The sequence below is a fragment of the Thermobia domestica genome, chromosome 15 (assembly GCF_964235325.1).
Source record: "Thermobia domestica chromosome 15, izTheDome1.hap1.1, whole genome shotgun sequence".
Taxonomy (NCBI): Eukaryota; Metazoa; Arthropoda; class Insecta; order Zygentoma; family Lepismatidae; genus Thermobia; species Thermobia domestica.
Window position 1 is genome coordinate 34,102,865 of NC_137468.1, and position 25,804 is coordinate 34,128,668.

Consider the following 25,804-nt stretch of genomic DNA (forward strand, 5'->3'; position numbering starts at 1 on the left):
GGGTAAACCGTGATGGTGGTTATATATTCTACAGCCTTGAAAACCATACGCTCAGATGAACCGTCTATTACGTATATGATCCATGAACAGAAAATTCGATACTTTCCCGATTCTGAACAAGCTTAACTAGCAGTCAGTGCATTGCAGAATTTGGGAGCTTTACCGATTTTGCAGATCCGAAGCACCTGATAGGTGGTAACAGATTATTACGTATGTGATCAATCAGTGAAAAATTTGTTCGAAATATTCATACAATGTATATGAAAATTAAAACTTAACTGAAAAATTTCAAGAATGTACAGAACCCGAAACGAAGCTCTTAATGTGCAGATTTCTCTCATGTTTTTCTTTACTTTGCTTCAAAAAGAGGGTGTGTGATATTTTGAAGTAAAAATACTACATACAATTTCGCTAGTTATTTGTGTATCATTTTTTAAAGTACTTATTGTATATAAGAGGTTAAAATATTATTACATATATTGGTTAATCCTTTAGAACTCACAATGTAAATATGTTAAGAATTTTAGAAAATCTTTTTGAAATTCATGGTTTATTTTCGAGGTTTCATATTATTATCTGCATCAGCCGCTATTTAAATGAGTTCTTTTTGTTGTAGAGAAGCGAAACAAAGTCTTCTTTATCAGTTTAAAGCAAAATTTTCAAAAAAGCCCAAAATTTCCCAAGCAAAAAAGCGAAGCAGAAAAAACCGAGTTTTTTTCCAAAAAAGCCGGTTTTTTTCCGAGCCCTTGCATCTCTATTACAAAGTAGAGCTCGATGCTTACATTTTAATAAATCAAAATTTAGTTGGTTTCTTTTATGTCTATCGTAAATATCTCAATTTCAAACTAAATTGTAAGTGATTCTGCCGGTACGAGAATAGTATCAATCGGTGACGATCAAGCAAGTGTAATGTAACTTTCTTTCTCAATAACTGTATCATATGAAATTGCACTATGCTGAGCTATCTCCCCCCCGAAGATGGAACTTTATTTTATATATAAATAAAACCCATCCCAGAGTTTGGAGCTCTTAAAAGTAGCTCTAAGTAGCAGTATTACAACCCACCGCCCCCCCTAGATGTCCGTCCTGGATCCGCCCCTGGTATGCACAAAGAGTGTTAAAGTGTTTCCATAGAAAGGTAACACAGAATTAACACTACTTGCGACGCAATTCCTTAACCCGTGACATATTTTGACACAATCACTCTCTTACCATTCTAGGCCAGCATCTCTACTGACTGTACAACAGGGCAGGTCTCTGAGTAACCACTTACTATTCACCTCATTATTCACTTCGCTTCCAATTTTTATTTTCTGAATAATACTTCATAACATATCTTTCTACATCAAAATAAAATTTTCATAATTAAAAGGAAAAACTTCTTTCGACCCACCAATGGATCGCGACCCACACTTTGAGAATCACTGCCCCGAAGTATATCAAAAACTGTGTTATAATCGTTTCACAGCCTGAATATTTTATTCCAAATAAATATAAGTATTATTATTTACATCTTATCCTGTCGTTAGTAAATTAATTAAATTAGAATAAAATATTGAATACTTTGTACTTTAAAATATTGGAGAGGGGACGCGTCCCCCTCGTCCCCCCTGCCAGAGCCGCCTGTGCATCTGAACATTCCGCTTTTTTTTTTTTTTTTTTTTTGAGAATACAACCAAGATAAACACTTTTCCTTTACATAGCCATGCAACACAAGGCCAAACAATTCCACCACACTTCTTTGCATATTGATATCCATTAAAAATAAAACTAGGTTGATCTCTCTGAGTTTCAGCAAACTCCGTTGGAGAACGCTGATACAAATAACGTTAGCAAGTGTTCGGAGTTCCTAATAGGCCTATCCACACTGAGAAAAAAAAATGTATGAGGTGTATGTAAAAACGTAGGTTACATTTGTAAATACTGTAGTTTATGAACTTTAACGTACACCAAACGTATAATTGACAATGTATATTTTATACGTACTTTTCGTATAAGTGTTCCGAATAAACGTACTTTCCATACGAACGAAAGAACAGTATATAGGCGGTCGGGATCTCACATACAGATGGACGTATGTAACATATAGCTGACGTATAACGGAAGACTGTTAGATGTGATCCATCCTGTAACGACATGATGTAACATCTAAGCGGGAAAAGAGCCGTTTGTAATTAACATATGGATAACGTATGCTCCGTATTGATTTCAGTAGTAAACATAAGGATTCCGCATATATGTGTACAATATACCACTGTCTAGAAAACGGTTTTTTCTCAGTGCGGCTGTGCTGCAACTTAGTTTAAGTTTCATAAACTACCGGTTGATTGATGTGTAAGTCATTACTTGTCTGTCGCTGGGACGAAACTCTACTTACTAGCCTGGGCCCGCGGCGGCTCAGTGGTAGAGCGTTCACATTTGGTGCATGGGGTCCCTGGTTCGATCCCTGCTCGCACCAAGTGAACTTTGTGGTATACAAACATCGTGTGCGTGGATTTTCTCGGGGTTCTCCCGTTTCCTCCCTCTTTCTTTCATTCCACCATTTTATTCATTTCTCATAACCACCATCTCTTTTAGCCTAACCGGCATATACGTGGGACGTAAAACTTTAAGATTTCGTTTCATTATCTACTCATTAGCCTGTTCACTAATCAATAAAAATACTTGAGACTAACTGCCACGAATTTGCATTAGGACGAAAAACTACGAAACAATCTTCACCTTGTAATCTTCACTATGTTTCATTTCTGTATTATATAGTATTAAAGACAACATACACTTAATTAAAGCCCCGATTTTCATTTAGAAACATTCTGTACAATAATACATATTCTATTTATCTTTTTATATTCCAAATATATTAATATAAAATCGATTAACATGCAAGGGCGCCCATGTTGTGGTTTCCAAGTGGGGCATATATAAGCCAGGTTTCAAATTTTGCTATAACCAATGTAAAAATTCTATTGGGCTTTCGATATTCCCAAGTACGTTTTTCTCTTAGGGCGCCCCCTTGCCCCCCTGATGAGCGCCCTCGTTAATATGATATATTTTGATGTTCCACAATTATGCGTCGATACTCAAGGAGACGATAATGATAAGGTGGATAATAATGGTGGAATGATGAAAGTGGTATGAACTGGAAGAACACAGTGAAACGTACGCGCCTTTGGCGTGGGAGACCCGAGTTCGATTCCCGGCAGGAGCTCATGTGGTTCGGATTCCACGTTAATCAGTAGGTCCACGTCTCATAGCATCGCTGCTGAAAGGGGCGCTGAACTAAAATCAAGTCAACTCAACCCAATGAAAACCCACACGCAGTGTTTGTACATCATAGAGTATTGTATTTTATGCCTCAAAATATACAAGGAGTATTTTCAACATTGTTAGGAGTATCTGTGTCACTGTTACCTTTCGAAGTTTTCTTCCCTTTACTTGTACGGGTGACGTGGATCCAACTGAGATTTTAAAGTTGAATATTGAGCAGGCACGATAGCTTGGATTGGGTTGCGGTTGGGGTATGAAAAGTGGATAGGATGCCATTTCATAAGAACACTGCAACATTTACAATGAACCTTTGGCTTCTTAAATAATGTCAGGTAACAGTGAAATGTCTTAACAATCACTGCATTTTAATGACTGACTTCGTAATGAGTAACACAGAAAACACATAGTTCAACGCTCCAACGATGTCCGTGGTATCTGTTATGGTATTCCTATAAAATGACATCCTATTCTCTTCCAATCTCGTACCCGTAACCCACTCCAAGCTTTTGCGCCTGCGCAATATTCAGCTTTGAAATGTGTCAGTCGTCTCCGCACCATCCTGTATCTATAAACTGTAAATTTTTACCGACGTGTTGTTTTCTTTAGAGCCGATATTAAAAAACATTGTTAAACATTTCACAAACTCATACAACATAATATACAAGAAAGAATACACAGATACGCAATGATTAGCCTTGTACCTATTATATGTTGGACATAACCATGATGTGAATGCCATTAATAAATATATGAATGCAAATGCACCTAGTTTTATATGCAAGTGCAGTAAGTGAAGATTAAATCAATGGAATCGCATTTGAATAGTAAATAAATAATGCAGAAAAGCGTGCACATGGTTTGAACAGAGTATACAAACATGTATACGCTTTTTCTTTCTCTCTCTCTCTGTCTCTCTCTCTCTCTCTCTCTCTCTCTCTCTCTCCCTTTCTCATGCGCACGCACATATGCCTTCACACATATCCCCACTTACACCTTTCAATGCGTGTATGAGAGATTTACAGTTCACTGCCCGTTGCATGCAGAGAAATAACTCATTAGGAGTGCATTGTAACGCTATGATGATCCCAACGTGAGTGCGGTGACCGGTCGATATATGTCTTTACAGATGTGTTTGTTTCGTGAAGTATGTGTTGACAATTATTTTTTACAGTGTATATATAAATAGACTCCTGGTCTATTAATGAGGAAATGTTTATTTCAAATTTTAGTGAAAGATAATTAATTAACTATGGAGTTACAACAAAGGTTGTAATGCAGATTAATTCCCTGTCATTTTGAAACGCTTGCGCAAAGGAGAACCATTCTTGATGTATTATTTTGTTTCCCAAAATCATTAACAACGAGATAGAACGTACAAATACGCTTAAACTTCAGGATCCTACCTTAAGAACAAGGCAAACAAACACTGATTTCTTTTTCTGTCAGAAAGCCAGAACGAATGTATTAATGAAGTCTCCTATGTGGCGAATATGTGCTTCTTGTAATAGGTACATCAAGGTATATAAAAGTTTAGATATCTGTAGTATGTCTCCAAGCTGAATTGTTGAACCACTTTAGTATACCGTACGGAATACTGTAATTAGTCGCTAAAGGTTTGCTGTATTCTTAAATAAATAAATAAACTCCCTCGTGGATAAAGGATTTGCGTTACCGTCTTCAGTATGGATACCCAGGTTCGATTCCTAGTGGGATCTCATGTGGTTTGGATCCAACCCTAAGCAGTACGTCCATATCTTGTAGCCTTGGTAATGTCCCTCTCCCCCCCCCAAAAAAAAACACAAGAAACCAAGGTTGTATCAAGGTAGGCTTGCCAGACATCCCGGTTTGACCGAGACAGTCCCGGTTTCGAGGGGTCGTCCCGGTCAGTTTCGTATTTCGTCCCGGTTAGATGGATAAATTTAGTTTCTGGTCGCAAAGTTATTTAAGAGTCTTCATCCTGGCGAAATTAAAATACCGCTAATTTTACAGTAATTATGTGATATCTTCAAATAGATAAAAGATAATCAAAATGTGGAACAAGATCGCCCTAGACAATATTATTTTACATGAGATACCGTTATCACGACTCACTTATCTGCTTTCGATTTCAAGCCATTTTGAAAATCGGCATTTATTTTCGCGTTTCTAAACAGCTGAAAACGGAAATCCACTAGGTGACTTGTGATAACGGTACCTCACGCAAAATAATATTGTCTAGGGCGCTCTTGTTCCATATTTCAATTATATTTTATCTATTTGAAGATATCACGTAATTACTGTAAAATTAGCGGTATTTTAATTTCGCCAGGATGAAGACTCTTAACAACTTCTAGCGCTTTTTCCATAGGTAAGTTTAATGGAAAAGTCAACAGTAAGAGGAGTAATGTTCTGCAAAATGAACTTCGCAATAACTTGCAGTGGATTGATTAACACAATGAAGAACAATAAATGATTTTTGAGAAAAGTGCATTCAATTGAAAAATATAACCCTGAATAATTTGTAGTAGTTCTTCCTTTTCTCCTCGTTTTGCGGATGTTAAACGAGTTCGTTGTTAAATTTTGTCTTGCTATTTTTTTAAATATATATATTTCAGCAGAAACAAGTCTTGAGAGAATTTAAACTGTTTGAAAAATTAGAACACCAAATTTAACCTACTGTACAGCAAATTTTGAGACTAAAATGCCTTACATTGATTTCTGCATTATTATTATTATTATTATTATTATTATTATTATTATTATTATTATTATTATTATTATTATTATTATTATTATTATTATTATTATTATTATATATCCGGAATTCAATCATGCACTGCTATAACGCTTGGACACAAAATTGCTTTTAGTTTCTTTAGATGTAACTGGACATGAATGAATATGGGCATATGCAAAACAAATTGGATCAAATACTGTTTCTCTGACACATGTTTCCCACCCTGGTCGCCATATTGGATCCACCATATTGGATTCAACTTTCTGTTTTTCAAATGGGAATAGTGCAAGTAATACATCAAATTCATGTCTAATTTTCTCGGAAATTCATTGGGAAGGCCATAAATATGCAAATTATCCGTATGGGTCACTAAAATTAGTACAATACACATTGGGCCTCGGAGAACTTTGCATTTGCGGGAATGTACCTTGTAAAACTTTCCATACGCTTGTGAATAGCACAGTTTGAAAGTCTAAATAATGATGAGGCACGTAGTAAAGAACTCTTAAAGGAAAATTTTTGAAGTGGATTACATGAATCACTTTCTTTCTTAGTACGGTAGTTAGTACACTTTAGTTTCAGACTCATATAGACATTAGTAACTAAGCCTTCCTTTTCTTTTCGATCTTTTTTTTTTTCCTGCATAAGTTAACGTTGTTTGTTTGTACGTACGAAATGCGCATTAAGAACGGCCCTCCATCTTCGTTAGCGTCAATTACCGACTTCCAACACCTTTACATCCAGCAGCTTAATGAGAAATCGCTTTTGGTTGTTTTTCCACAGGCCCTTTTCCTTTTCTTGTCTTCGTGGCGTAGAAAGTCATTTGCACCTGATGATCGTGATTGGCAGCAACAATTAACAGCTTGAGAAGAGAGAGAGAGAGATTTCTTTTTTTGAAAAAAGAAAACTTTCCTTCAAAAGGTCGTTTAGTTTGCAAAGCACGAGTTTGTTTGTTACTTCTCCAGAAAATCATTTCAAAGTTTTTTTTTTTTTTTTTTTTTTAAAGATAGTTTTAGTTGTATTAGGTTCAATAATCATTAAACGGGATTTTCAATAAACAATGGTGGGGATTCGTGGAATTGCTGTGTAGGAAGCCTAGCACTTTAGTAGTTGAATGATGCATTGTTTTATGTGGCAACTCAAATAGTTTATTGGGTCTCCGGATGGCGTAGTCACTAACGACCTCGTCTTCGGTGTGAAGGATTCTGGGTTCGATTCCCAGTAGGGGCACTCGGTCGAAAAGTATAAAAAGCTTTTTCAGCCATTCTGAATAAGGGTTTTCCTCATTCACACCAGGCAAATGCCGGGGTGATACCTAACATATAGGTCCCAGGCGGCTTCCTTCCTTCCCTTTCCCCGGATAGTGTGCTCGCTGAGGGAAGTCATCTCTCAAATGTAACAGGCTAACATGCCCTTCGATGCCGAAAGCCCAGTAATCTAAATCCTGAATCAAATAGTTTATTAACTGCAAAATCAAATACAGTGTTATCAGAATCCTCTTTATTATGACAAAACATGTAAAAGTCCGTTTGCATGTCAGTATGTTTCTATGTGTAAACGATTTACAACATTACACACGCCCAGGCAATAATCAATTTCTCACCAGAGCCTCTCAAGTATGTTTGGCGTTAACAATACCAATTGCCTTGTTGATTGTTTTGGAGATCAATGGATCGGACATATAAAGCCCATTGCTTGGTCACCAAGAAGCCCCGACTTCACACCTTTGGATTTTTTTTTATCTGCAAGCTTTCGAAATGTAGGTGTAAAGAAGAATGGGGTGAATTAGCTGTGTCGAGCGGAAAACAAATGAGAGTCTTAGAAGTGGTGAGGGAGAAAAAAAAGAACAAGTTTAGATATTCTGAAGAAGAGGAAGAGAAACTGGTTGGAGCATTGGTTAAGAAGGAAATGTTGAATGAGGGACGTGCTAAAGAGTATGGTGGGAGGAAAGAGAGGAAGGTGCCGAAGAAGACTACAATTACTAGGAGATGTCAAAGCAGAAAAATCATATGTGAAGACGAAGAGACCAGCGAAAGACCGTAAAGAATGGAAGCTCAGTTGTGGGAAGTGACCTGCCAATAATTTCAGAATACCTATGATGATGATGATAATGTTTAATCAAAGACATTATGTACCACGTAAATATAGATAATGTGAACTCTGAAAGCAAGCATCAATCGGGAATTTCGTAGCTCCTTCTACAATTCCTCCTACGGAAACACCGTCTTCCCTGTGTAGACCTAGACCCTTTTTTTGCTATCTATTCTAGATCAGTGATGATCAAATGGCGATCCGCAAGTATGTTTAATCCAAGTATGTTTAATATATGTAAAACCTTTAATTTGAAATTTCGCTAAAACTTCATTGTTCTTATTGAAATCAATGTTTGTTCTTCTATTGAGAATTGTAGTCAATAATACTCAATAAGAATAATCAATGCTTATTTTAATTTTTTAGTAATAATAAACTCTGGTAAAAACGTAAAGAAGATCATGCGAAACCCTCTCATACCCCAGCATATGAGATTTTAACTTAATCATTGATTCCTTCCTTTACAAACCCTCTCATACTCCAAGTAAGGGGCCACGGTTGTTCAGTGGTAGAGCGATTCCTCTGGTGTATGGAGTCCCTAGTTCGATCCCCGATCAAGAAAGTTCGGGGTAGACAACAGCATGTCCGTGAGTTTTCTCGAGGTACTTCCATTTCCTCCTACATTTTCATTCCACTAACTATTCCATCATCATTCACTTCCTTTAATCGATTCTTAATGAACTCCACCGAGATAATCACTCTAGTTGTGTATTGCAAAAACAGAATTCAAAATTTCACTTCCATTCAAGAGTTTAATACGATCTTTACCAGTCAGACTTATAAATTGTACTGATAGTACGTCCGTTCATCCGTCCGTCCGTTTGTTACTTCACACAATAAAGCGAGCTTTCAGAGAACTTAAAAAGTTCGTTACTGAAGTCTTTGTGTCTCTGTGTGTGTGTGTGCAGGGCTGTGCCGTGGAAAATCAGCGCCCGGGGCGAGAGTATACGACGGCGCCCCCATACATAAATTCCAAGCAGTTTTTCCTATCTTTTTTCCTTTTTTCTTCCGAATTTTTCGCCCCCTTACTTCGGCGCCCGGGGCTGTCGCCCCGCTCGCCCCCCCCCCACGGCACGGCCCTGTGTGCATTTTTTTTTCAATTTTGAGCCCTTCATTCGATAGAGCATCAAAAACTATCTGAGAAAGTGATTGAATTTTTTGCGTCACTCTTACCATTCCCGACATATTGACCAAAAACTTTCCGATTTCGGGAGATTTAAGGAGCCAGGAACCGTAAGTCATAGTCATTGGTATTGATCGAAGACGTTTCCTAGCTTCTATGCAACCTGTACAACAACAGTGCATTGTTGATTGCCTATATGTAACTTTTATTACTGAAAAGGGTTCATTATCCTTTAGTTTCGCCTAATTGTCCTTCTTATCTTTACTAGAGTTTATTTATTTATTAAGATCACGCTGGTGCGGTTTATAAGATTGTAATGCAATGAGTATGTCTATTCGCACGATAACTCTTCAATAAAAGCGATTTTTTAAATTCTTTTTCTTTTTTTCGCAATCGGCCGAGTTCGTTAATAAATTAATCCGTCATATGCCGTAATATATAAATATTTTTGAGGTTAAAAGCTTTTTTTAACGATTAAAAGATAAGATAGAGCAGCGACGCAGATACGCTAGTTGTCGCATTAGCGCCCCCCTGACCAACCAAACCAAAACACTCCCCCCAAATATTTGCTCAAGTCTGCGCTCTTCCAATCCGGTGCCCTGATCAGAAGCTCCGTTTGCCCTCCTAGTTACGTCACTGGCTATATAAGAGGTAGGGTTGCCAAGTGGCCGGTTTTTCACGGGCCTGGCCGGAAATATTGCTGTTATTTTGATTAAACCCAGTGACCGACACGAATTTCTTACCAGTCCTTTTATGACCGTTTTTTTCAAATTTGTCTAGTTCAAAGTATAGATTTACAAAGTGACTTTCATTCTGTAAATCCAAAACTGTCACATTTCACCATCTATCAACGATTAATATATTTTGTTCATCTGTTTAGATAATTTAAAGAGATGACAGGGATTGTATCAGGGAAAATTTGAAATTTACTTGTAAGAAATTTATACATTTATTGAGAATGAAAAAGGACTTCTTAAAGTTATTTCCTGTGGTTGAAATATAAGTTTAAAGAATAAATTTCTTCTTCCAAATCCAAAATTTTCACGTAAGATTAATATACTTTTGTTCATGTTTCGATAATTTTAAAGTGGCAGTTACTGGTAAATGATCAATGCCAATTTCAGTTTCTCATTTATAGCACAATGTATCTATTAAGCTTATTAGTGAATGTGCTAAGGATATGCAGAATACAGGTGCTAATGCACTTTTGTTCATGATAGTACATTTCCTTTCCATGGATGGGTCCGAACAGAGATACTTCACACTTAGACCTGTATCATAGGGAATTTTGAGGGGGTGCTGTTTTTTTTTTTATTTTTTATTTTCCAGAGTTGGAAACCCTACATCTTTCCAACACCTACGTGGCTACGACTACAATAATGATCCTTTGTTTCACTATCCTAAACATTTCTTGGTTCATTAAAGCAGGACGCTAAAACACCCTGATTGGAGCTAACTTTTACTCCGTCTCCCGTTCCATTTTCCTTCCCATAGATGGATCCAAACAGAAATACTTCACATTTAGGCCTATATCATAGGGAATTTTGAGAGGATGCCGGTAATTTTATTTTCCAGAATTGGCAACCCTAATGAGAGAGTACATCGTCGCTGCGCCTCGAAGAACCGCTATGTGATTTTTGTCGAAAATGAGTTATGCCGTGCAAATAAACCTCAAAACTGCCAGGCAGCGTCTCTTATAATGTGATCAAATAAAATTTTTCCCCCACAACAAGCAAAAATAATAGATAGGCTTCAAGTACTAATCACGTGCGTATTGATTCTATATGTGTTTATAAAGACGCTAGAGATAAAACAATATGTGCTACGTGAACACGAAAATAGTAATATAACATTGTTGAAGCAAGCTACAACAATATCCAGTCCATAATATAAGCAGACCCAATTTAATTATATTTTGAAGTGTTTCCGTGTATATTTGGCAAAATTTTAAAGAGTGGAATGTTTTTTGCTTCTCCTGAAAAGTTGTGGTTTTTAACACATAGCGGTTCTTCGAGGCGCAGCGACGATATGTCAAACTCTCCTTTTAATTGCATTCTCCTCTTGTAATTTCTTTCCCTACTTTTACTTATTAAAAGTTCCTTTGAAGAAAAGCGTTGATTATGAGACAGTGTGGTCAAGAGAATAATATAGGACTCGTTGGGAATCGAACTCCTAACCACGCACCAGCCGATTGAACATACACCATTTGCGATCTCGTCTAAAGCATTGCGTAGGCTAGAAACACCCAAACTAAAAGCTGAACAACATTAATATGCAAATTTGTTTACTGGTTGCCAAGAGAGGTGACCTATTAGCAGTACTGCTGAACAAGCAACTTTTTTTTTTCTTTCTTGCATGAAGACATAGAAAGAAGCACTGTGTATTATTTCCTTACGTAACGTTTTCCAGACCAGCAACTTTTTCATGTCTGTTGTTAAAATACGAAAAAAAAAAGAGTTGTTTTCCTCTTTCTTAAACAAGAAAATGTCTTGTTATCCTCACGTAATGAAACCTCCGTAGCAAGCAACCAAGAAAGAAAGACAGACCCATACCGATCAAGCATGCAAGTCTGTTGTGCCGGATGGACGTGATCGACCTTCATATTGCCAACAGGATTTTGCCCAAGTGTGTGCGTGCAAGTAAGTGTCCGGTCGGTCGCCTGCTTGCCTCTTCTTCTGCACAAATTTCCATTCGGTTCGGTGTTCTGACTTTAAAACATCATCAGATTGTGTAGTCGTGGATGATGATGTTTTAACAAAGTCATGTTAAGAGTTTACAGTGGGTGTTTTTGTTGGAGTGACCATGATCGTGTGTTCTTGAAGAGGAGCTGTTTTATGTACTTCTTGCAAGAAGAGTACTACTCGCCTTTTTTTACAGGTAAATACCCACTTCAACCACTTCTCTTGCTATGCTTCACAGATCGCTGCACTTTTTTTCACTTCAGTTGACGGGCTGTACTTGAAAACACATTTCACTGACAACAGTCTCAAGCTGCTGTTCTATATAATTTATTATACTTTACAAGAAAGAAAAAAAATAGATATGTTTAATCTATACCAGAGATGGCAATTTTGCAATTAGGGTTCATTCAGCAGTGTTGCCGACGAGAGGAGAAATATTCAACGAACTTGGGAAGTTCGTTACTGAATTTTCTGTCTGTGTGTGTGTGTGTGTCTGTCTGTCTGTCTGACTGTCTATTATTTGTGGATTTTTCCATTTTCAGCCCTCCTTCGATAGGGCATCAAAAACTATCTGAAAGAAGTGATGGAATTTTTTTTTTTTTTTTGCATCATTCTTACCGTTTTATGATATTGGCCAAAAAATTCCGATTTCGAGAGATTTAAGGAACCATATCTCGGGAACCGTAAGTCATAGAGAGATGATATTAGTGTTGATCAATACCTAAGAGGATGGTGAACATTTTGGTACTAAATAGTAACCACCAAATAGTACTACTGCCACTGGCCAAGTGGCCACCGTTCCCTAGATATTGGCCAAAAACATTTGGATTTCGGTAGATTTAAGGAGCCATATCTTGGGAACCGTAAGTCATAGAAAGACGATATTTTGCGAATTTTTCAATTTTGAGCCCTCCATTTTGAGCATGTGTCTTCATAAAATAACATATCGTAGAACGTTTTAACAGAACTTTTAAACAAAGCATGTGGAAAAAAATTCAGTACTCAATAAAATTATAAATAGCTAGATATATTATAATAAGGTGGATCACTAGGTGTTCCTAGTGCTATGTTAAACGCTGCTTAAATAGTGTGGCGTTGCCACATAGTATGGAGTGTTTACTGATGAGAGAAATTAGTTTTCGAACCTTACCGCAATTCAGCTTTTCGAACTGCAATGCTAGAATTCAGAAATTTTCTTATTGTGACTGCTACAGTAAACATACAAATTTGGCAACAACGCATTATGGCGTTCTGCGCAAGTTTCGTCTCAAAATCTATTTCCTTAATTGTAAACTAATATTTAAATAAAATATTAAACATAACAGAAAAAACTGTCAGACAATATATCTATTTCGTAATAAGAACGTTACTTTAAAATACTTTACACATATGAATAAACATTTTGTAAAACTGAGCACTTCTAGTAAGATATTATAGCGAATGCCATCTTGTGTGCTCATTGTAAAACGAATCAAATATTTTCTTTTATTTGTTACATTTTTCGATATCGGGAGACACAACCAAATGGATCAGTGTCTAGTGCTGTAGCTGAAACATTATTCTATCGTATAGTACAATATTTATAATATGTAACATTTCATTGCGCAGTAGTTAAGGCAATGAGCTAAAATATGTACTGACTTCCGGGTGGTGATCCACCTTAATGAGTATAATAACAAATTATATAGAACAATTGGTATAAAACTTATAGAAGTTAATAAGAAAAAATAATTTGTTAAAGTTCGTTCTGGCAATGCTCTTGGAGCATTATCAACTGTTTTTTTCTTTCTTAATTTCATCTAGAAGTGATCAAAATCATTCCATGTGACGAGAGGTCCATGAAGGGTGTTATATAACAACATTTAAATCATATTTGTTATCGACAAGGTGACCAGACGTCCCGTTTTAGCCGGGACAGTCCCTTATTTTCAACCGTTGTCCCGTTATTTTTCTGATTCTCAAACGGGACGCATAAATGTCCCGTTTTTAAGCAAAAATGACTCAGGTGTCCGGTAATTATTAGTCAAAATATAAATGATCAATGCAAATTCTATACTCTTCCGTGCCAACACTCATTGGGAAGGTTCAGCCGTGTCTGGAACTTCTGAATGTTCAAATGGGAATTGAGTGTTCTGTGGTTCAAGTAGAAATTGAGTGGGAATTCTGAGTGTTCAAGTAGTTACAAGTATTGTTGGGTTGTACTTAAGTTAGAAACGCTCTGTTATCATTCTTACTTGTGTATTTTGTAAATTGAAAATATTGCTGAGTCCCAAAATGCAATGTGGAACCCCGCCACCCCCGTCGCCGATTCGTATGCGTCCCGTTTTTGAAAGTAAAAGTTCTGGTCACCTCGGTTATCGAAGTATATTGTATAATGACTTGAGGATCCTTAAACGTTGATGAATGCTCTTCGTTATGTTCGACCAAATTACTTTATCAATTTTGTAGCTTTTAAGCTTCTGAATCATGTAACACTTAAAGTTTTTTTTAGATCTAAAACTTGGATGAATTAGTGTTGTGACTCGTGAAATTTTTCTCGTCTTGTCTCTCGTGTCGAAAATGAGATGAGAATTGACATGTTTCTCGATGATACTTTTTGTCTCATTTTCGAGACGAGATATGTCTCGTCTCGTAAGCAACACTACTCACCATGTACTTGACTGATTTGTATTTCTGTCTTTTGTAAGCAGTGAAATTAGGTAAAAGAAAATCTACAGTTTAAAGTAGAATCTGAACCATTGTAATATATTGGATGGTCTCTCCCTGAGAATGGAACCCGGAATCTCATGCGCCAAAGGTACACCTGCTAACCACTAGACCGGGGAGGAGAACTATAGAGTGATACTATTCCAAATAATCTAGTAAGCCTTGCATTATAGGCATTATATTGCTTCATTGTACAGAGAATGTGGTATAATTCTCGATATCAGGATAAATAATACTGCGTTTATATTTTTTTATACAGTATTATGTTCTCTTTTTAGGTCAGGTCATAGGTTTGGTCTTGTATGTTCAGAGCGTATTGGTATACAACCTTTCCCCTCATACCTATTCCGTCTATCGAAAAGAAACTTATACACCCATTTCCTAACACCTAAAGTAGTTTTCGAAATACATTTGGATTGTGTGCTTTTATCCGGGACCATTCCGGAGTGGGCCCAAAGTTGACGGGAGAAATGTTTGAGGGAAATTTCCCGTCATTACTCCAATTTTCTTTGTTTAAGTACGTTAGGGGCGCCAATACATAGCACCTTTGGAAAGCTTGTTTTATGCTGAAGAGAATGAACTATAAACCAAGACTTTTCAATGAACAGTGTTGATCCAATAGCTATTTCGCTGCGAGTCTACGATTTTCTTTATACTAACAGGGTTAATGGGCCGCAGGGACTTACTCCGTTGTCCATGACACCTATTTTTTTTGTGCATGAACATATTGTCTTGGTGAGTCTTTCCGATTTTATTCATGATTGTTTGAGTGAAATAAAGAATTTAAAAGAGAGCAACAGCAAATGTGCACAACACATTCTTTTTTTTTTTTTTTTTGTGAATGCTTGATACTACTCCAACATCGACTAATGGCAATTTGCTAACGAAATTGTTGATTATTTGCTGCTGTACGGACGCCAACATATATTTACTCGTCATTCTCTTCTGCATTGCGGGAGTTGTCATGAAAATTAAAACCAAAGAAAATGTTGACGTTTGTAAGAGTAAAATTTCAGTGCTGGCAAACACAAACTATTGATAATTACACGTCCATAGCTATTTAAGAACAAACTTTCTCGAAACAAAATCCCAGTAAAATTTGTAATTTTTTTTTTTTTTTTTTTTGTAGACATTGCCATCTGTTGTTAGTACTTCGTACTTTGACTACTTCTGTAAGTTAAACTTTATAGAGTTAAGGATAATCAACTTAGGTTTGACAGAAAGTCAATGATGTTAGCGAAATAAGTTCGTTAAAGATTTTACTGGTCATAGCTTTTATTTTGTGAAAATGTTATAGTAGCTGAATGGTTTATATATCATTGGAAAACGGTGGCGTAGAATTGAAAACAATTCTTACTATTTTTTTTTTTTTTTTAATTTTTAACATATCGAATCATGTATTCTAACTAAATTACAACATTCTGATAAAAAATAGAATCGGATGACAACAATAGACAACAAATCGATTTAGGAGAATTGTTTAAAAATCACCATGAAAACAATAAACCATGAAAATACTGAATTTCTTGCCGTTTTAGCAACATCTCCAAATTGAGTTTACAGCGTGGTTGACCTTCCAATAAGGTAAAATATAACGATACAGTTCGCAAGAAGTGCCTGCATTCGGTTTCTGATTTTTCACGTTGTCCTGTGGTTCCTGCTGCATAATACAAGGCCTTCATTCCATAAATATCTATACAAGGTACATCAGCAGCGAACTCCTCTAGATTTTTGCATGCAAAGTTAATATACGGCTTTCATTCCATAAATATCTATACAAGGCACAGCAGCAGCAAAATCCTCTAGATTTTTGCATGCAAAGTTAAGTGTTATTTTCAGAGTTACATCTATGGTCTCAACGTGAAGATATCCTCGAAGCTGACATAGGGTTATTGCAGTCAACAATTTGCTTGTGCAGTTAACGAACTGGTCTCTTTCTAGACACATTCTCTTAAGATGAGACTCTTGGTAGTAAATTTCCTCCTGGCCAGCTCCAGCTTAATGTCTTATGATATTCGTGAATTCAAGAACATGTTAGATATTAAATATCTTGTTATGATATAGATTATTTTGTTTCATTTCGAATATTGTTATAATTCCTTTGTAACTTGTATTTCTTCTGAATTCTATACAATTTACATCTATGCAACGATACAAATATTGTTTATCAGTATTGTACTTTGCTCAAATGGTAGAAATAAGTTATATAGTATATCAACATATACTTTGTTGATTCGTCGATGAGCTTCCATAATATTGAATTAAAGAATATACCTCAGGACCTGAATATTTAAAGAAGTGAAACGCTTTTGAATAAGTCTTTGTTGGTAAGTTTATAGAAATAAAATGGAATTAATTGTTAAATGAATATAAGAATGAGATAAAATGAAATTAATATATATATGTATTATAATATATAAATGAGGGCTATTCGGAAAGTAATGTAACCATATACAGATGGCGATCAGAAAAATGGAAACACCTGTAGTTGGCAATACGTCAGATGTATGGGTTGGCAGTGGTGTCGTGGCGCCTGCAGCGCCGGACCGCTGGTGGTGGTGTGTTAGGTCGGTCTCCATACTACTTCAGGCGCAGTGGAACAACAGTGTCCAGTGGCTGCAGCACACGGAGGTAGTGTAAAATGGGAGACCTCTCAGATTTTCAAAGAGGGCAAATTGTTGATGCGCGGTTATGTGTAGTGAGTGTCACGGCAGTGGCTACTGTGTTAGGTGTGTCGCGTGGGACAGTGTCGAAGGTGATGACGGCCTACACAACACACGGGAAAACCACATCGGGGGAGCGGAACAGTGGGCGGAAGAAAATCATGAATGACAGGTCACGCCGGGTATTAAAGTGCATTGTCACGCAGAACCCTCGTGCCACTGCGGAGCAAGTGACGGAGGAACTCAATCAGCACTTCCACCACCCTGTTTCGACAATCACAGTCCGCCGCGAATTACATGACATGAACTTACGGGGTCGTGTTGCACGGGCCAAACCGCTCATCAGGGACCATAACGCTTTCGCACGCCGCAAATGGTGCCGCGACCATGCAACTTGGACCGTTGAAGGCTGGAAACGTGTGATATGGTCGGATGAGTCATCCTTCACCCTATTCCCAACCACGGGCCGTGTTTATGTGTGGAGAACGCCCAAAGAAGCTTATGATCTGCGGTGTCTCCGCCCAACTGTGAAACATGGCGGCGGCTCGGTGATGCTGTGGGCCGCCATATCATGGTTTTCATTGGGTCCTGTGGTCACACTTAGCGGACGAATCATTGCCAACGATTATGTCGCAATTTTAGGAGACCACTTGCATCCTATGGTCCGGATGTTGTTCCCGGACAATGACGCCATCTTTCAGGATGATAATGCACCCATTCACACAGCTGGCGTTGTTGCGGCGTGGTTTGAGAAACATCGGGATGAAGTTCAACACCTTCCCTGGCCCGCCCAATCCCAAGATCTCAACATAATTGAACGTCTGTGGTCCATCTTGGAAACACGACTCCGGCGACGATTTCCACCTCCATCCACTCTCACAGAACTGGCCGATGCCCTGCACGAGGAATGGTGTAAAATTCCACTTACTACCATTCACGACCTCTATGCCTCCATCCCACTTCGCATCAAGGCTGTTCTGAAGGCGAAAGGTGGCCCGACACCATATTAATCTGGTAAGTTGCAATTTCGTTCAAGTGTTTCCATTTTTCTGATCACCATCTGTATGTAAAGATAGGTAACGGTCCAGGATTCTTTCTTAAATTGTAACCAATTCAAGAATCATCGTCCGAGGGCTATATATATACGATATTGTATATCTATGCGATAAATTTCTTCTATTTTTATATCTTGGTTTTGGGCAACGGTGCGTAAAAGTACACAATCTATTGAGTAGAAAAAGAAGAAAGGAGATAATATGTTGTTGATTCAAAATAGAAAGAAATAAGATTTAATCTTAGTAGCTGGAAATATATGTTGATTTTATATGTATAATTGGTACTAATAGTTACCATAACAGCAAATACAGTGAAACCACTACTAACGGACACCTCTATAAAGCGGACACCTCCCATAACGGACATATTTTGTAACCCCCCAAACACTGTAATAGGAAAAACATATTGGCAAACCTCTCTAAAGCGGACACTCTCTAGTACGGACACGGACAGCTTTCTTGCCTTTTATAGGTATTATTTACCTCCTATTACAGACACTTTCTCTAGAAACAAGTTGAAAGGTACAGTAAAAATACACTTTTAGTAATTCATACGTATGTCACCAAGGAAGAACATGAGGGTGTAGCAACATTTTGTCTCCTTAACTGTCTGTTCAGCAACCCTGAGGAATTGTCTCTGTTTCACAACACCCTTATGTCCTTTGCTTGCATTCCACTCCCACCCAACCTGCTTCAGAAACAAAAGTGATTGAAAGTTGCCCACTGTTTGGGATGACACATCATTCTACTGTCCCGCTGGAATCTCTAACAAGCAGAAGACAAGTTTCGTATTTTTGACCACGAGTACGCATATTGTCTTTAAAAAAAAGTCATTACTGGACTGCAATTAACTCACAAATTAAAGCAACACACCGAAAACGTAGTAAGTAGCGATAAGTGTAAAGTGCAGGGAATTATAATATAACAATCTAGAGGTCGAGGTCCATGTTCGGGCAGCTATTTATTTGTAACCGTCCTCAGTTCTGTTCGCTGTCCTCGGCTCGTGGTATTACCAATAAGTATACTCCTGATACTTTAACTTACCTGGACAGGACGACGAAGACCTCTCCAAGAAAGGTTACAAACTGTTTCCAAAAAGCTCGTCGGTCTCAAAAATGAGATGAGCATTAGGCGCCGAGAGGTTCGGGTGTCTCGTCTCGAAAACCTCACGGACGATCAGACGGTCATCCAGACCATAACGCACACAAACACCATTCATACATACAACGAAAACACACTGGGTTAAATGACACTATACTTATTTATTAGAACACTATTTTGAAAAAAAAAATATATATATAACGAAGAGAAATGAACACAACACTGGACACTAATAAATTTTGCCGCTGAAATTACGTTTTGCCCTTTTTGGGAAATATAGCCCTTTATATATATATGATTATAATTCAGATATCACTATAAATACTTTGCTCACACCATTAACACACTTGGGGGTTTAGCACTGGGGGAAAGTTGTCTGGATCGTCCCACGATAAATCCAGTTGTTACGCTGAACAGTCCTGCAGCGTAAAGGTGAATCTTCAGCAAAAACACAAAAGAAGATCTCCACAATGGAATACAGATATTGGAGAGCGCGTATATGACATTTTAAACGCACAAGGTCTGAGGACCTGGGATTTCACTGATTGGGGCTAGCCGTAAGAAATCGTCCTTCACCGGCTAAATAGCTTGTGCCCCTTAACACAACTTATGTTTGAAGTTCAACGCGAGATGCGTGGTTGCATCTTCCAGACCTGGAGTCAAACTCTTCGAGCGTCCAAGCTCAAGCTACGGGTTGCAATGGTCAACGGAATAGTGTTGGCAGTTCATTTCAAAAATTACTCAGTTACTCACCTGTATGCACATACAAACAGAATACGGAAAACAATTTATGTTAATTTTAGTCAACTGCCCATAATGCACTAGACACGGCGATAACACTGGCGTGAGAAAGTACAGATAACGGGCTGGAATACAACGCAGTTGGTGCCACTTCGGCTACTGGGACATCTGGTCAGCCCGTATTTCTCTAATCTATTGTAATGTTTCCATAAGTGATTAAAGAAAGCACTTAATTCAGTTCCCAATAACTTCAGAATATATACTGTGTATATAATGAGTCAGGGAGATACACTGAAATGGTTAGTCACTAACTGAAATGTTCTCACTAAAAGCAACGTTTTAAATATATATATGAAAAAACGATGAAAGACTTCTTTGTCCAATTGTGTGGGAAAGAAGCAATTCCCACCAAAGAAAGAACTTATGTGCGTTGCAGAATAAAGTATAAATCGAAAATAATAATCACTGTCTTCACGAAATATACAGGGCGTCCACAAAAAATACTTCTATAACCTGGTGGCGGTTATAGATTTGGGGTCCGGAAGGGAACGACCTGTTAAGTGCACACGTAGACAGGTTGAGAACCCTTGGCCGTCTGACGAAGTATGAATAAAATTAGGTTTTTCACCTGAAAATTTAAAATAAGTTAGTTGGCAACACTGTCATATGGTGTGAGACTTACGTGTATAAACGATGAATGGTTTTTCACCTGAAAAAAGGGCTATTTAAAATAGTTAAATAACTTGTCCACTCACTACAACATGATGAGGTTCCTGCATGAGCAATGTCCAATCCAAATGTTCCATAAAGTAATAAGATCCTCTTGAACAATTGGTGCAGTTGAGTTTCCTTATCTTCCGTTACTTCACATGTTGAAACCATGTGTTGAATATCCTCCATGGTTCTCCAACGATGAGTTGATGAGGGGAGAAGGGGAGATTTTTTTTTTTTTAACACTGGTGTGAGAAACGAGATATGGTTATAACACCTGTATGATAACTTTTTTTTTTTTTAAAGTTCGCAGAAAGCGTTTGTAGGGCTATTAATTTTTTTTTTTAATTGACACTAATAAATTCTTTTCATAAAATGTTTAAGTGTTCCGTTTCGATCACTTTATTTTGTGTAATATGAAATAAATATACACACACAATAACTATTCATGAAAACATCGACTTAAAGAATTATCAAATATCTCAATAAAAATTAGTAAATATACTGATATCTGTATTTAAAATATCAAAATGTGAATGAATAAGCAAATAGCAAACATGTTAAAGGTACTAAAATATTAAAATTATTGTTAAAGTTTCGATATTACTATAATGTATTTGAAAAATATGAAAATCGTTGAAAAAGTAAAATGAATGGAAATGTAAACACATGATAAACTGACAATATATAAACAAAATAAGATTTTCACCTGTATGTCCTTTTTTTTAACTGTGCCTCGTGTTGTTTGGCAGAAAAGAACGAAAAATCGTTTTTCAAAAATAAAAAAAATAAACTTAAGTGTCAAAAATGACGTTCATAGTAATTCCAAGAAATAAGCATGATTCTGCATATCAAAGAAAAGATCGTGATTTCGTTGACATGTATGAAGAAAATTCGGCACGCAATAAGATCAAATGCCATCTGCTCGTCGAGACTTTAGTTCGATAATGCTCAATACAACTAATGATTTTATTCTGAAACATATTTATTATTAGCTTAGGCCTAAAATAATGGTTGCTGTACACTTCCAAAAACGTAAACATTGTAGGGTTACCAGAACATATGGGTATTATCTGCAAGAGAACTTATTAATAAAGCGTTGAAAACTATTCAATATTGATCCAAGTTTTTCAAAGGTCTGAATCAAGGAAGTTGACTCGCTAGTCCAAACATTCCTGAAAATAAATGGTCATTATGCCATGAATTGACCAAAACCATAGGTGGGAAAAATGTGTAATACTACACGTACTTACACACACAATATGCCATCGACACCTGCGAGGCAAAAAACTAGAAACGTGGAAAGGCCTGCGACCATAGGCACTTACAAAATGTTTCTATACATAACTGAAATATCAACACTAATATTCAGTAAAATACACGTATGTTCCCTGGAACATAACGTACATCATCCACCTGGAAAAAGATGTGTAAACACATGAAATACAAATGCTCTCCTAGCATCGTAAAGATATGTCTCTACAAGACAAAATACATGAGACCGGTGAAAAGAAAAACATGGGATACAAACAAGAGTATAGTCAACGATATTACAAATTTCTGGTCGGTCTTAAAACATCCAAATTAAATTCCCTACAAGACAGTTATGTCACTCCATGACAGTTAAACTTTCTTAGGCATCTTCGCTACAAAATATTTAAAATGGTCTTATTAACGCATTAAAATTCAGTCATCGAGCATACAAAATAATTGACAAATTAATTTTCATAAAACGTTATGGCTTCATGCTGTTGGAAAGAAAGAAAATAAGTTTAATTTTCGGGATCTATATCGAATTCGAATAGTTTCTAGGACATACTAGAACTAAAATACAATTTTCTCAAAATTAACATGAAAAATAAACATTACAACTCATTAGCATACAAGTACACAATATAGTTACGATTCATAAACGTTAAAATATTCGCTGAAATGTTACTAGACAATAACATACACTAAAAAAATCTAACCTAAGAATACACATGGTTAGTTACGGGTTACTATAAAAGTAGAAGAGAAATGAAAAACTATATTTTGCGATTGATGGCGAAAATACAGTTAGCTATGGAATATCCAATGGATTAGCCACATCCATTTTTGCAAGAGATCTGCAATTCCAGGAAATATTGCCTCCCTGAAAAAAAATTATATTTATCTTTATCCCCATAAAATATCCTACCCGAAGAAGTTTCCCTACGGTCGTTCAGTGGTCTAGAGAAGACGAAAAAAAAAGTTAATTAGAAATTACAAGAAAATACAGAAGTTAAACATATTTCCGCATATATACTAATATGAGGGGAAAAACGACCGTTCACCATCAGAATATCTGTTCATATAGTTCCTTCTACAATAAAAAGATTACTGCTTTCGTTCGGAGAATTATACTATTCACACGACATTCCTGCACATTCTATTACCAACAAGGAAATGTCTGTTATCACTTGTTTAAGGCTTAGCCTACTTTCCATTCTAAACTTTTCTCTTCGAACAAAATATATCATGTCACATCCTGGAAATTCAAATAGTCAAAATCGGGTAAATGACGTAAATGAGGTTCAATAAAATTACAGTAAACACTTCAAAATGAAAACGAAAATCTAAGATTAACACTGAAAAGAAATTTAACATTGATTATAAATGTAAAGTTTCATATTCTACGCATGAGATTACATACTAAGTTTCATTTACAAATACAGAAATATATACATAACTAACAACTAAAAATTTTCTCATTCTAAGCATCTCGATATATTTTTTTTTCTGAAAAGAAAATCAAACATTAATTGTGAGTCATACGTATGATAACATGTTTAAGGATTTGGAAAGTGGGAAGGGATTCTAAAAAAAAAATATTATTATTTTTTTTTTAATTTGAAAACAATAAAAATATATATTATAACGCCAAAACATCTTCCCACTAGCTGGGGATACGGAAATCGCGCCAAGATTTCAAATTGCTTTTAAAATGCAATTCCCCTACGTATGTGAATACATACTAAATTTTAATTATAAACATACAACTATATATATAAGTAAGAACTAAAAATTTTCTGACCTGCGCACCTAGATATTTTTTTCTTGGAAAAATTCTAAAAAGAAAATCGAACATTAATTGTAAATAACACGTAATAGCACATTTAAGAATTTCGAAAGTGGGAAGGGATCCTAAAAAGGGATTTAAAATTTAAAATACAATAAAAATATATATTATAACGCCAAAACATCTTCCCACTAGCTGAGGTACGGATATCTCGCCAAGATATCAAACCGTTTTTGGATAAGTACGGTCCCTCTACGTATATGATACGTTAATTATTTACTAAAAAATCTAAATTCAAACATCTGAAATGAAAACAAGAAAAAATTAATAACATTAAACTAATAGTAAGTCAGTGATAAGGTTTGCAACACAAATGCACAGCTGACTGAGGTATGAAGTGCTACACGGAGCAAAGACCAAAAGAGAAAAAGAATTAATCAGCTGTGTATCACCCGTTATTCGTCGACATTAACAGGTGATCGAAAATGCAGCGATTATCTTATCAAAATAAAGAAAAACGTGTTATCTGCTCTTTGCCGAACAGTTAAAAGCTGGAAGCAAAAAGGAGTATTAAAAGAAATGCGTAATTCTTCTTTTCGTATCCAGGTGTTCTATCAAAAACTAAAAACAAAAGGGAAGAAAAATGAATGAATGTCTATCGCTTAAAAGTTGAAAGAAAGATTAAAAGAAATGCATTGCTTTCCTGGCAGAAAAATTTGTATCAACACACAAAGTCTTGTTTGCTTTTTTTTTTTTTTTTTTTTTATGATTACTGTTTCTGCTTTGATAGTTACGGTTTGTTCGTTTATTTCTACGATGGTTACCTCTATGTACAAATCTATGCTTAATGTCACACAAATTGCGGTTCCTGTCTAGTATGTGATAACTCAGGTTACGTGGCCGTGATTTACGACTTCTTTTGTATTTGTTATTCTTTCGTATGCGCTCTTGGTTCTGATTCCCTTTAAATTTTGTATTGTTTAACATCTGGTCTTCGTATCTTTGCCTACTGCTATAACTGTAACCTCGTTTGCGCTTTTTTACTCTGTGGTTAGTGGTAGTTATTTTTGTGCGTTTACGACCTCTGTCGTGCATAATCATATGTTCGTAATTTTCACTAGATTCTGAATGAATAAAATCATTGTCAGATTTCTTACGAGGTTGGTTTGGACTACCTGTCTCTGGTTGGAGTTCAGATTCCTGCGTTTCCTTTTCATTAGGAGTATTAGTTTCTAGCTCAGATTTCAATTCCAATATTTTGTTTACGCTAGGAATATCAGTCACTAATTGAGGTTCAAATTCCGGTGTTTCGTATCCAGTAGGAACATCTGACTGTAACTGGGGTTCACATTCCGGTGTTTTGTTTTCAGCAGTTTCCGTTTGCTGACTATTTTCACGAAACACGTCCCGTAAAGCGTCTATCTTTTGACCTAATCCACTCTTTGACTCAACGAGATTCTCTTTCAAGCGAGCACAATTCTCTTTAAACTCAACACAGCTCTCTTTAAAATCAACTTTACTTTCCTTTATGTATCTCTCAATTTTTTCATTATTTTGATCTAGTTTTCGTTCTAACCTAGCAAAGTTAGCGTGATTTTGTTGCAAAAGTAAATCTAATTTCTCATTAAGTAAAGCTAGTTGTGCTTGCGTGTATGGCATCTTGAACAAAATAACCTAGACTATCACAAAAACATGATTAAAATCACCTCAAAGAGATACTTTTTTTTTTTTGGTACTGAGCTGAAAAAGAAATGGTATATTAAAATATTAATCTTATAAGTATTCGAGCACCAACGGTCTCGATTCGGGTCGGTAGTTCGGGCGTCATTTATTTGTAACCAACTAGAGTTCGAGGTCCATGTTCGGGCAGCTATTTATTTGTAACCGTCCTCAGTTCTGTTCGCTGTCC

General features: G+C 36.5%; 1 protein-coding gene across 4 annotated transcripts in view; it reads left to right on the plus strand.

The window, feature by feature from the left end:
* The window catches only part of GlcAT-P (Glucuronyltransferase P), a 261,409-nt gene that overhangs the window by 122,028 nt on the left and 113,577 nt on the right, over positions 1 to 25,804 (plus strand). Inside the window, exon 1 of one of the 4 annotated variants that reach the window (XM_081739557.1) lies at positions 11,733 to 12,074. The exons of the other annotated variants lie outside the window; for them this stretch is intronic. The gene's annotated coding sequence lies outside the window, so the exon portion shown is untranslated. Of the gene's footprint in view, positions 1 to 11,732; positions 12,075 to 25,804 lie in introns of those variants that run through there. 4 annotated transcript variants of the gene reach the window in all.